The following is an 11,401-nucleotide window of genomic DNA, read 5'->3' on the forward strand; positions in this document are numbered from 1 at the left end:
TTCCAGGACACCTTGGTGAGGTTGTCTGCCTGCGGAGGTCAGGTTGGCATCATGGTAGCATCTGCAACTTGGTGGCTGAAAAGTATTAAGATATAAAGCAGAAAAAAATTGTTTAATAATAAGGAACCTAAAGGCAAGAATATAGCAGGTGAGATCTGGGGTTTCAATTTTTGAAAAAGCTAGTAAATTTTTAAATTTAAAAATGCCACCACAATATTCTTTTGCATAACACTGCTTAATATATACTTCCCACTTTTTAAGGTTGTGTTCTACGGTATATCTTCTTATCTTACTATCTAAAATGAAAATAATAATATAAATGACCTGGGAACAAGGAATTGTGTTTGCAAAACACTCCAATGACTCCAAAAGAATAAACTTAAATATTTAGTTTTTGATTTTATTCAAGTAAAGGAAGATATGGTTATATGTTCATTTTTGAGTGTTACAGGAAGATGTAATAAAAACTATCTGTTCATAAAACAAGAATAAATCTCTTACCAGGCCCCAAATAGGGCAGAACCTAATCTTGTACTTCCCAGTGTCTAGTACTGTGAGCAATAGCTGTGTTGTTCAAGAGAACAAAACCCTTAAATTTATTATAGGAGTTCAAGTGATAAAAAATAACATTAAGGGGACAAGGGGTGGTGTACCTGGTTAAGTGCACATATTACAGTGTGCAAGGATGCAGTTCAAACCCCTGGTCCCTACCTGCAGGGAGAATGCTTCACAAATGGTGTAGCAGGGTTGTATGTGTCTCTCTGACTCTTTCCCTCTCTCTATCTCTCCTCTTTCTCCCTCTCAGTTTCTGTCTCTATTCAATAATAAACAAACAAAAAGTCATAAAAGACTAACATTGCGTTTAGCTCTATCTTTAGTGTTTTTATGACTGTTCTGAGAATTAATCATCTAAGTCAATTTGACTAGATCATAGGATGCTGAGAAATCTGTTAAAATTTATTTCTGGCCATATTTGTAGATAAGGGTGTTAGATTAGAAGTAGGATAAGTGGACTGAGTAGAATGAATTAATTGCTTTCTCCAATATGAGTAGGCATTATCCAATCCATTGGAGACTTCATTAGAACAAAAATGAAGTGAATAAAAGGAGAATTCACTTGCTTTGACTGACTGCTTGAGATAGGAAATCGATTTTTTTCTCTCTTGGCAAACTCGTTTTTCAGGTCTTCAGACTTGAACTAAAATCTACTCCATTTGCTTTCCAGCCATGAAGTCTTGAACTAACTACATTACTAATTTCTGTGTTTTTAGTATGCAAATAATTTCACCATGGGATGTTTCATGCTTCAAAACTATGTGAACCAAACCTCTCTATATATTAAATATCTCTGGAGAATGCTAATAAAGAATAGTAATAATTTTATTTTGAATATCTATACATCAACAGACTTTATCTAAATATATAGCCTCCCTTTCTACTTCTATAAAGTCTTCAAGGACTTTTTCAAAGTTAGCGTATCTTCTTCCAGTATATTTTCACAATGATGATGTGGTAGTTGTTCAAGTATAATATACATGGCTATTAATATTTAATTTTCCTCATATTTTGTTGTAAAGTTAACTTAAAAGAGGGTTAGGGCTTTGGCACTTAAGGATTCATAGCAGGGAGCTGGGAACGGGTTTAAACAATGCAAGGTTTTATTAGGGTGAAAAGGTAAAATAAGCTACTATCATCAGGGGTTAAGACTATGCTAAGTCAGGGGCCAGGTGGTGGCGCACTTGGTTGAGCGCACATGTTCCAGTGTGCAAGGACCCAGTTTCAAGCCCCTGATCCCCACCTGCAGGGGGAAAACTTCACAAGTGGTGAAGCAGTGCTGCAGGAGTCTCTCTTTCTTTCTCCCTCTCTATCATCCCCTTCCCTCTCCATTTCTGACTCTCTCCATCCAACAAATAAAGATTACATTTTTTTTTTACTTAAAAGAAAAGAGTACACTAAGTCCATAAAATCTGCGTATAGCTATCACGTTTAGTCCCATAAAATAAACAATTCAACTGAGGTATAGGTTGCTCATGGATGTAGTTATTTATTTTTTTATAATTTTTCTTTTTTGAAAATACTTATTTTATTTACTTATTCCCTTTTGTTGCCCTTGTTGTTTTATTGTTGTAGTTATTATTGTTGTCGTTATTGTTGGAGAGGACAGAGAGAAATGGAGAGAGGAGGGGAAGACAGAGAGGGGGAGAGAAAGATAGACACCTGCAGACCTGCTTCACTGCCTATGAAGCGACTCCTCTGCAGGTGGTGGGGAGCCTGGGGCTTGAACTGGGATCTTTACACAGGTCCTTGTGTTCTGTGCCACCTATCCTTAACCAGCTGCGCTACCACCCAACTCCCATAGAAGGGTTTTAAAAGTTTACTGTCTAGCAGAGTCACACGTGTTCAGTTCCCAGGAGAAGCAGCCATGGCAGATACCTGGAGCACCTCCGCCGAGATACTTCTGACCAGAAGAAGATGCTGCCAAAAAGCCAGCTGCTCCAAATCCGAGCTTTTATATATTCCCTTCTCTGTGTTCCCTCCTGAGGCTGACATCATTCGTATGCTGATAGTCCCAAACTCCTGTTGGGGGGTCACAATAATAGTTAAGTCTAGGTGGTAATGCATGTGACAGAGTATAGACTTACAATTAAGGAACCAGGTTCAGGAGCTTAGGCCCTACCTGCAAGGGAAAAGCTTCACAAGAAGTGAAGCAGTACTGCAGATGTCTCTCTCTTTCTCTATCTCCTCTTTCCCTTTCAACTTATCTCTATTTCTGTTAAATAAATAAATATAAAATATGTAATTTTACTTCAAATAAATTATAAGATTGAAGCTCTTTTTCTTAAGTGTATGTGTTTATTTTTTGTTACCACAGAAGTCTAATTATTCCAGGCTGACTTTTTCACATAGTAAGAGAAAGAAAGAGGCAGAGAGGTAGGGGCTAGCATGAAATTCTCTTCCAATGTGGTGGGTACTGGGGTTGAACCTAGGACACACAAATGGCAAACCAGGTACTCACCCAGTTGTGCTATCTTTCTGGTCTTTTTTAAAATCTATATTTTGGAAAATATTACACCATTTATTTATTATAATCAATGTTTTCACTGGGAAGTATGCTAATAGTATTTTATTATTGATTACTTTTATTTGTTGGAAAGTTTTGGAATGTCATAATAGCATTTGATATTTTTAGTTTGACTACATAGTCTTTAGCTAGGAATTAGTTCTCGTATGCTTTGTTTGGCATTGCAAAACCTTTGCAGTATAAGCCTTTAACATTTCTGCTTTTCTGGCATTTCTACTTACTTTTTCAAATATATATGCCTGAAAGCATATTCTACTTTTTCCTATTTTCTGGAATGTGTTACTTATGTAATAGATTCATATATTTCTATCCTGTATAATGCATTTATATTTTGTATTGTTGTTATTGATGTCGTCATTGTTAGGACAGGAAGAAATGGAGAGAGGAAGGGAAGACAGAGAAGGGGAAAGAAAGCAACCCCCCTGCAGGTGGGGACAGGGGGCTCAAACTGGGATGCTTAGGCTGGTCCTTCCACCTTGCACCACATGTGCATTTGTATTTTCTATTCATAATTTTTCAGCTTCCTAGTGAATTGCTTGATGTATTCTAGCTGACCAATCTATTATTCAGTTATATCATCTTGTTCTTTTGCATCTTCATTGAGTTTATTAAACTTTATACCTTTATCTACTATAAATTTTATTTGACACTTTCAATTGTTGCTAATTTTACTGACCCATTCAATTCCATTTAATTTAATGAAATATCTTGGGTAAGATATATAAATCAATAATAAAAAAAATGTACCTTATTTTACTCCAGTTGGAAGTATTTAAGAAAAAGGAGTCTTAGATTCAACTAAAAAATTGTATTGTGGGGGTAGGTCAGTAGCACAGAGGATTAAGCTCAAGTGGCATGAAGCACAAGGACCAGAGTAAGGATTCTGGTTTGGGCCCAGGCTCCCCACCTGCAGGGGTGTTGCTTCACAAGCAGTGAAGCAGGTCAGTCTGGAAGTGCTTATCTTTCTCTCCCCTTTTCTGTCTTCCCCTCCTCTCTCAATTTCTCTCTGTCCCATCCAATAACAATGACAGTAATAACCACGATGATAAAACAACAAGGGAAACAAAAGGAGAAAAATTACACTCCAGGAGCAGTGGATTCATGGTGCAGGCACCAAGCCCTGGCAATAACCCTGGAGGCAACAACAACAACAACAAAAAATCATATTGTAGCTACTTATCTACTACTTGTAATCTAGGGAAAATCTCTTGATTTACTCATACCTTATTTTTCCTACATGTAATATTTTAATGTCAATAATATGTATATTATTGAAAATAAATCAACTAGCAGAGCATAGCACTTAAAACGGTTCTTAACCAAAAGTCAGTGCTAAACCAGATGCAAACGTTATTGTTCGCAAATTAAAAAGAACACTGTTTGATAGTATTTACTCTTATGTGTCATATAGGAGTATCTAATCCCACCGGGCATATATAATTTGTCAACTTTGTAAAAGCATTTGTAGAACTCAATTTAGAGCCTAGAATAAATAGTAGTGGTCTGGTATGGCAATAAAAAGAAGATAATCTCTCTGACATGAATAGGCATGGGAAAAGAGAACTTCCCTGGATTTCTCAGTGTTTTCTGTAACAAGTTTCGGTCTTCGAATTTTCCTCACAAACTTAGAGAATTCTATTTTAGCCATTTGTCTAGTTAATTGCTTTTATACAAAATGATAATAAAACTTCCCTTATCTTTCAGAGGGGGGCAGTATTCCAACTCAGAGTAGACTCCTAAGTTAAAACTCTAAAAGTTACATGAAAATGGGAATTGTTATTTTTCTGGGTATTTGCATTGCAAAGAGCAAGAAACCAGGACAGGTAGGGATTTATCTAGGATACAAAAGCAGTGGAACTAGGGGCTATCTTGCCCCTGGAGAGATTTTATAATGAACTCTCCCAGAAAAGAGAGGTACTGCTCTGTATTTCTTGCTCCCTTTCTTTCCCCCTCCCCCTCCCCTCCCCCTCCCCCTCCCCCTCCCCTCTCCCTCCCCCACTCCCTCTCCCTCTCCCTCTCCTCTCTTTTCAAATATATATTGCCAAAAGGGTTATTTCTTGGGCATGGTGCCAGTACTACTACTATGGGTGTCTGTTTTTGTTTTTATTTCCTTTTGTTTTTCTTTCCATTCTAATAAATAGAACTAAGAAAAATTGATAAAGGAGGAAGAGGGAAGAGATAGGAATTGAGAGAGAAAGACAGACACATGCAGATGTGCTTCATGGTGCATAAAGTGTCTTTCCCTGCAGGTCAGAAGCAGGAGGTCATTATACACAGTAATATGTAAGATTAACCAGGCACACCACCGCCCAACCCTCAATTGTTTATTTTTTAAATAAGTAAATTTAAATAAAGTCTTCCTTATTCTTCAACTATATTTTTTTGGCGGAAGATGATTAATCTATTTCTCATCCTATCACTCTATCGTTTAAGGCCTAGGGAAAAAGAGGTAGGTGGTGAGTAGATATGCAATTTGTATTATAGATTATTTAATAAGAATTATAGAAAAACTCTGATAGAATAATCCATGCACATTCAAAGGCAAAGTAATAATAAAAAAAATTAGTAGACTATATTGAAACACTTTAACCTCTTAACTCATGCAGTTGACATAAACTCAAAAAAAATCCAGGGCACCAAAGTAAAAACCTTATGGTGAAGGGGAGGGTGGCCATTGGGATTCTGGGCATGGGGGGTGGGGGGAAGGGTGGTTGGGATGGGACACAGTCTTTTGGTGGTGGGAATGGTGTTTATGTACACTCCTATTAAAGTGTAGAGATATAAACGACTATTTAATTAATATGAGGGGAAAAATTGATCATATGTCTAGAACTTCTTAAAACACAGAGTCCTTTTAATACATAGGCTATTTTTGATATGTTGACTCTCTCAAAAGCTTAAACCAGGGAGAACAGAAGCAATGGGCAGTACAGCTATGTACAAGATGCTGGGTACTATACTCCAAGCCCTAACAAAGGGACTTTTCAAAGTTAACCCAATCAAAAATAATGTGATGATTATAATAACTATCCATTGTCTTCTTGAACCCTAAGACAGCAGGAACCTCACATTTCCACTATAGGGCCTATATTGGAACCTTAGGGTGGGGCCCACTTTCCTGCATGCTTCTCTCAATTCAAATCAAATGATATTGCATCTGCAGATCACAACTCAACGCAATGAGTGCCACCCCAGCATGCTTCACTTCAGACTGTGTCCAGAGACTTCAGGTGTGGAATGACAACCCTTCAGCTTCATTACTCAGGTGAGACCTTTCCTTTCATAGTATTCTCTAATTCCACTCCAAGTGTTCCACACCCAATAAAGTCCCCAAACCTAGATATAGACAAGGTCCCCTGTGATAGAGCATAGATTCACACGTGCCCATAAACTAGGGAAAAGTATATACCTGAAAGCAGAAGTACACAAGAGCCTGCAGGGAATACTCCCCAACACTTCTTCTGTACTATTCCAGTCTTTAGGTCCATGGTTGTTCAACAATTTGTCTGGCTTTGTATGTTAACTCTCTTTTCAGCCACCAGGTTCCAGATGCCAGCACTATGCCAACCAGAATTCCCTGGACAGATGACCCCACCAATGTGTACTGGAGCTCTGCTTCCCCAGAGCCTCACCCTACTAGGGAAAGAGAGAGGCAGAATGGGGGTTGGGATCGACCAGTCAATGCCCATGTTCAGTGGGGAAGCAACTACAGAAGCCAGACCTTCTACCTTCTGCAACTCACAAGGACCCTGGGTCCATACTCCCAGAGGGATAGAGAATGGGAAGGCTATCAGGGGAGGGGATAGGATTTGGAGATCTGGTCTTAGGAATTGTGTGGAACTGTACCCCTCTTATCCTATGGTTTTGTTAACATCTCCTTTCTTAAATAAAAAAAAAATCAAATATGAGATGTCCAGAGATAACTGCCCTAATAGAGTGTGTTCGTTGTCAGAACCTCAGTTTCAGATTCAAATGCCAGCATAACATGGCTTACCTGGGGTAGTCCTAGGGAAACTTCATAAACAATAAAAGATTGTTGTGGTTTCTCTGCTGTCTCTGTTTTTCTTTTTCTTTAAAAACAGTAAAGAAGGGAACAGCTGTGTTGGTGGTGGGTTACTCAATGGTCATATTATGCTTGGGCTCTACTATAGTACCATTAATTTATTTTAAATAATTTAAAAATATTATGGGTTGCACAGACAACCTGAAAAATCTCAGTTAGTTAATATTATCCTTATTTTTATTTCCTATCAAGTCAAACAGATTATATATGTGTATATATATATATATATATATATATATATATATATATATATGTCTTGTTACCAAAGGTTTTCCTCTCCTACATCTAAGGTGTTTGGAGCACTTGGCATCCTGAGTTGATTAAATAGGATGCGAGGAGAGATAGATGGAGAGCTCTTTTCTTATAGGAGAGGGAGATCAACTGTAAACCATTAATCTCCCAAGAAAAAAGAACTGGGAAAAAAAGAAAGAAAAAGGAGACAGAGTTGGGTGTTAGTGCAGCGGGTTAAGCACAGGTGGCGCAAAGGGCAAGGACCAGAGGAAGGATCCCTGTTCTAGTCCCCAGCTCCCCATCTGCAGGGGAGTGGCTTCTGTAGGTATCTATCTTTCTCCCCCTCTCTTTCTTCTCCTCCTCTCTCCATTTCTCTCTATCCTATCCAACAATAATGACATCAACAGCAATAAGAACTACAACAATAAAAACAACAAGGGCAACAAAAGGGAGTAAATAAATAAATAAAAGGAGAGGGGGGAAAGATGGTAAAGTACTGGTAAGAGCTATAACACTTTCTGCACAAATTGAATGATTTAAATATTAAAGAAACATGTGTCTTAATTAATGATATATCATTATTACATAATATTTTAACATCTCTATTTGTAAATATTAATCAGTAAAAATATTACTTAAAACCTAGTTTATATGTGTATGAGATCAGTTCATTTAAAGAAAACATAGTTCTCTTGTTAGAGATATAACTGTAGTTAGCAAATTTAACAATTATAAATTCCTAAATTTCAAATTACTGTGAGATTATTTTCAATATTTGCAAGTATTGCTAATTATAATCACAGAAAAGGCACTGCCCTGATTTTAGATAACCGTTGATTTTTCTTCACAAAACGATCATATTATAAAAAAACTTTCTAATACATAATCCAAACGTTGTCCCTTTGGTAATTAAAACATTTTGGCTCTTATGATACATTTAACATTTCCACTGATTTATACTCTGCCCTCTCAAGTCATATACATATGATTTATATTCTAGGTCATATCCCCTTTGTTTATTTTTTGTGTGAGTGCTGATGAAGCTTTGTCACTGTGGAACTTTATGAGAATGAACCAAGGCCAATCAAAGAGACCATGCCTCTGGGATAGCTGGGAAAAGATAAGAAATAAAGTCAAGTGATCAAAGATGCTCAAATTAATTACTTTCCAAATGTCATCCCATATCAACAAAACTTTCATCTTGGAGTGAATCTGTAAATCCCCACATCTTTACCAAATGAATTCCTCAGCAGAATAATGAAGCTTTCGTTAGTCGGTTGAAATCCATGCCTTTTCATCAGTAAAATTGCTTATTTGCAGCATTCCTTCACAATACTGTACACAACAGTCCTAGTTTTCTTAAGCTTCTGACTGGTGAGTGTTTTACCTTCATTTGTATCACTGTTACTTGAGACAGACTCCTTCCAAGTCATTGTCACTTCCAGAAAAATCTTCTCTAACCTGAAGAAAAAAAAAAAAACCTTTAAAATAATATGGCCTATGATTTTTAAAGGAGAGATAGTTGGAGAGATAGTTGTTTTGCCATTTGAAGATTTTAGCCCTTGGGTGGGAAGATAGCCTGATGGTTATGCAAACTGACTCTGATGCTTGAGGCTCTCAGGTCCCAAGGTGAATCCCCCACACCACCATAAACCAGAGCTGAACAATGCTCTGGAAAAAAAAAAAATAAAATAAAAATAATAAAAGATTTTGGCCCTTAAATCATTATTAATCTCCCTAATTTTCCTGTGAAAATTCATAGGTATTTTAATTTCCTTGTAGAGGATATTGCTGACATATTTCACATCGATGATTCTCTCTATTCTGCCTCTTATTGTCAGAGTTAATTAGAAACCCCTCCCTTCTTGATTACAGGTCCTATATTTCAACCTCAACCTTTTGGTCTCTGATTAAAACATTTCTGTAAAATCTCTGTGGTACCATTAGTTGTCAATTCTACATTTTTTTTGTTTGCACTCACAGAGCTTTTGTAGCTTTTTAGCTTTTAATATTGATTGATTTTCCACTAGGATTATCAGTGAGGCTTTGTATCTGCTGTGTAACTCCATCATTTCCAGTGGTAATTCTTTTCTCCCTGTTTCTCATTGTTGATAAAGACAGAAAGAAAAGACACACAGACAGAGAGAGAGAGAGAGACAGAGACAGAGACAGAGACAGAGTGGGTGGGGAGAGATATGGAGGAGTGCCCTACCACTAATGAATCTTCCTCCCTGTAGGTGAAGACCTGGGTTTTGAATCAGGTTTCTCAGTAAGGTAATGTTTATGGTAATGGAGTACACCACTGCCTTGCTCCATGATGTTAAATTTTATACCTCTCCTTAGTCAATATTTTCATTCTTTTTAAAAATCTCAGAATATGGCAGAGAGTGAGGGTGAAATACTGCAGCACTGACTGGAATTCTCCCAGGTGAGTGCTAAGACACCTCTTCCCTGTGGTTTTATGCCTGGAGCCCAGATCCACTGCATTGTAAGGTGCTGTTCTACTAGATGAGCTGTTTCATGACTCTCACTACTTAGTTTGTATTTTTAAGTTATTCTCTATTGAATTTAGATTCCATGTTTACTGTTTTTAAAAGTATGTACTGCAAAAAAATAAAGTATGTATTGCTTATGAAAGACAGTCTCATATGAAACAGAAATAAAGAGACGAGACAATCTGGGTTGAGTTTGGAACTTGTGTCATGAAAGTCCAAAATTCTGGGAATCGGGCTGTAGCGCAGCAGGTTAAGCGCAGGTGGCGCAAAGCACAAGGACCGGTATAAGGATCCCGGTTTGAACCCTGGCTCCCCACCTGCAGGGAGTCGCTTCACAGGCGGTGAAGCAGGTCTGCAGGTGTCAATCTTTCTCTCCTCCACTCTGTCTTCCCCTCCTCTCTCCATTTCTCTCTGTCCTATCCAACAACGACAGCAACAATAATAACTACAACAATAAGACAACAAGGGCAACAAAAGGGAATAAATAAATAAATAATAAATATTAAAAAAAAAGAAAGTCCAAAGTTCTACCTGTTAAGCTATTTTTTAAATATTTATTTATTCCCTTTTGTTGCCCTTGTTGTTTTTATTGTTGTAGTTATTATTGTTGTTGTCGTTGTTGGATAGGACAGAGAGAAATGGAGAGAGGATGGGAAGAAAGAGGAAGGGAGAGAAAGATAGACACCTGTAGACCTGCTTCACTGCCTGTGAAGTGACTCTCCTGCAGGTGGGGAGCTGGGGTTTGAACTGGGATCCTTGCGCTTTGAGCCACCTGTATTCAACCCACCGCACTACCACGGACTCCCCCTGTTAAGCTGTTTTATTTTATCTTAATGAGAAAGATAAAGACAGAAACTGCAGCAAAGTTCAGTTCTGACTTACTGCGGAATGGATCTGAGAACCTCAGGCTTGAAAGTCTTTAGCATACTCATTATGCTATCTCCCTTCCCCCTCTTATGCCATTTCCCTTACCACAGATTCCATGCTTACTTTTATCATTACTCCTTTGCCTATTCTTTTATTCTCTAGTCTTCTACTTTTTAATGTTAAGGTAAAACTCTAATCTAGTTAAGCCTATCTCATCTTATTTCCCAGAGGCAGACACATTGCAAGCATATTGACTAATTTTACTATAACTGTAACTAAGAACTTAGCAAACCATATTAAATTTTCTCAATTTAACAGAAATCTCAGGAGAAGTTCTGGTCCTTTTGAGAAATGTTCCTATATCTAGCACTTTCACTTCTTAATGATTTGTAAATAATGTTACCCTTTCTCTTTTTCTCAAGTCTCCAACCTTACACTTGGTAAAGATGAACTAGCTGCTCACAAAGCCATTTCCTTCTAGCTACAAAGCTAAATTATATGCTGGGCTTTACTGAAAATGAGTGGTACAAATAACTCATTATTTGCAATGAAATGTGAGTACAGATTATGAGTCACTTGAGGATCAATCTAGTAAAGAATTTATGTTTCTTCTCTATACTTCAGCTACTTATCCTTTCTGCAATCTAGAGGACAGTTATGGCA

General features: G+C 37.5%; 1 long non-coding RNA gene across 1 annotated transcript in view; it reads right to left on the minus strand.

Annotated features, from left to right (window-relative positions):
• Window positions 1-9,196, minus strand: part of LOC132537719 (uncharacterized) — a 43,906-nt gene extending 34,710 nt beyond the window's left edge. The window contains exons 1-2 of the long non-coding RNA XR_009549176.1: window positions 8,764-9,196; window positions 2,434-2,577 (exon numbers count right to left, since the gene is read on the minus strand). This is a non-coding gene — a long non-coding RNA (uncharacterized LOC132537719). The remainder of the gene's footprint in view (window positions 1-2,433; window positions 2,578-8,763) is intronic.
• Window positions 9,197-11,401: the final 2,205 nt, after the last annotated feature.

This window comes from Erinaceus europaeus, chromosome 3 (genome assembly GCF_950295315.1).
Source record: "Erinaceus europaeus chromosome 3, mEriEur2.1, whole genome shotgun sequence".
Classification (NCBI taxonomy): domain Eukaryota; kingdom Metazoa; phylum Chordata; class Mammalia; order Eulipotyphla; family Erinaceidae; genus Erinaceus; species Erinaceus europaeus.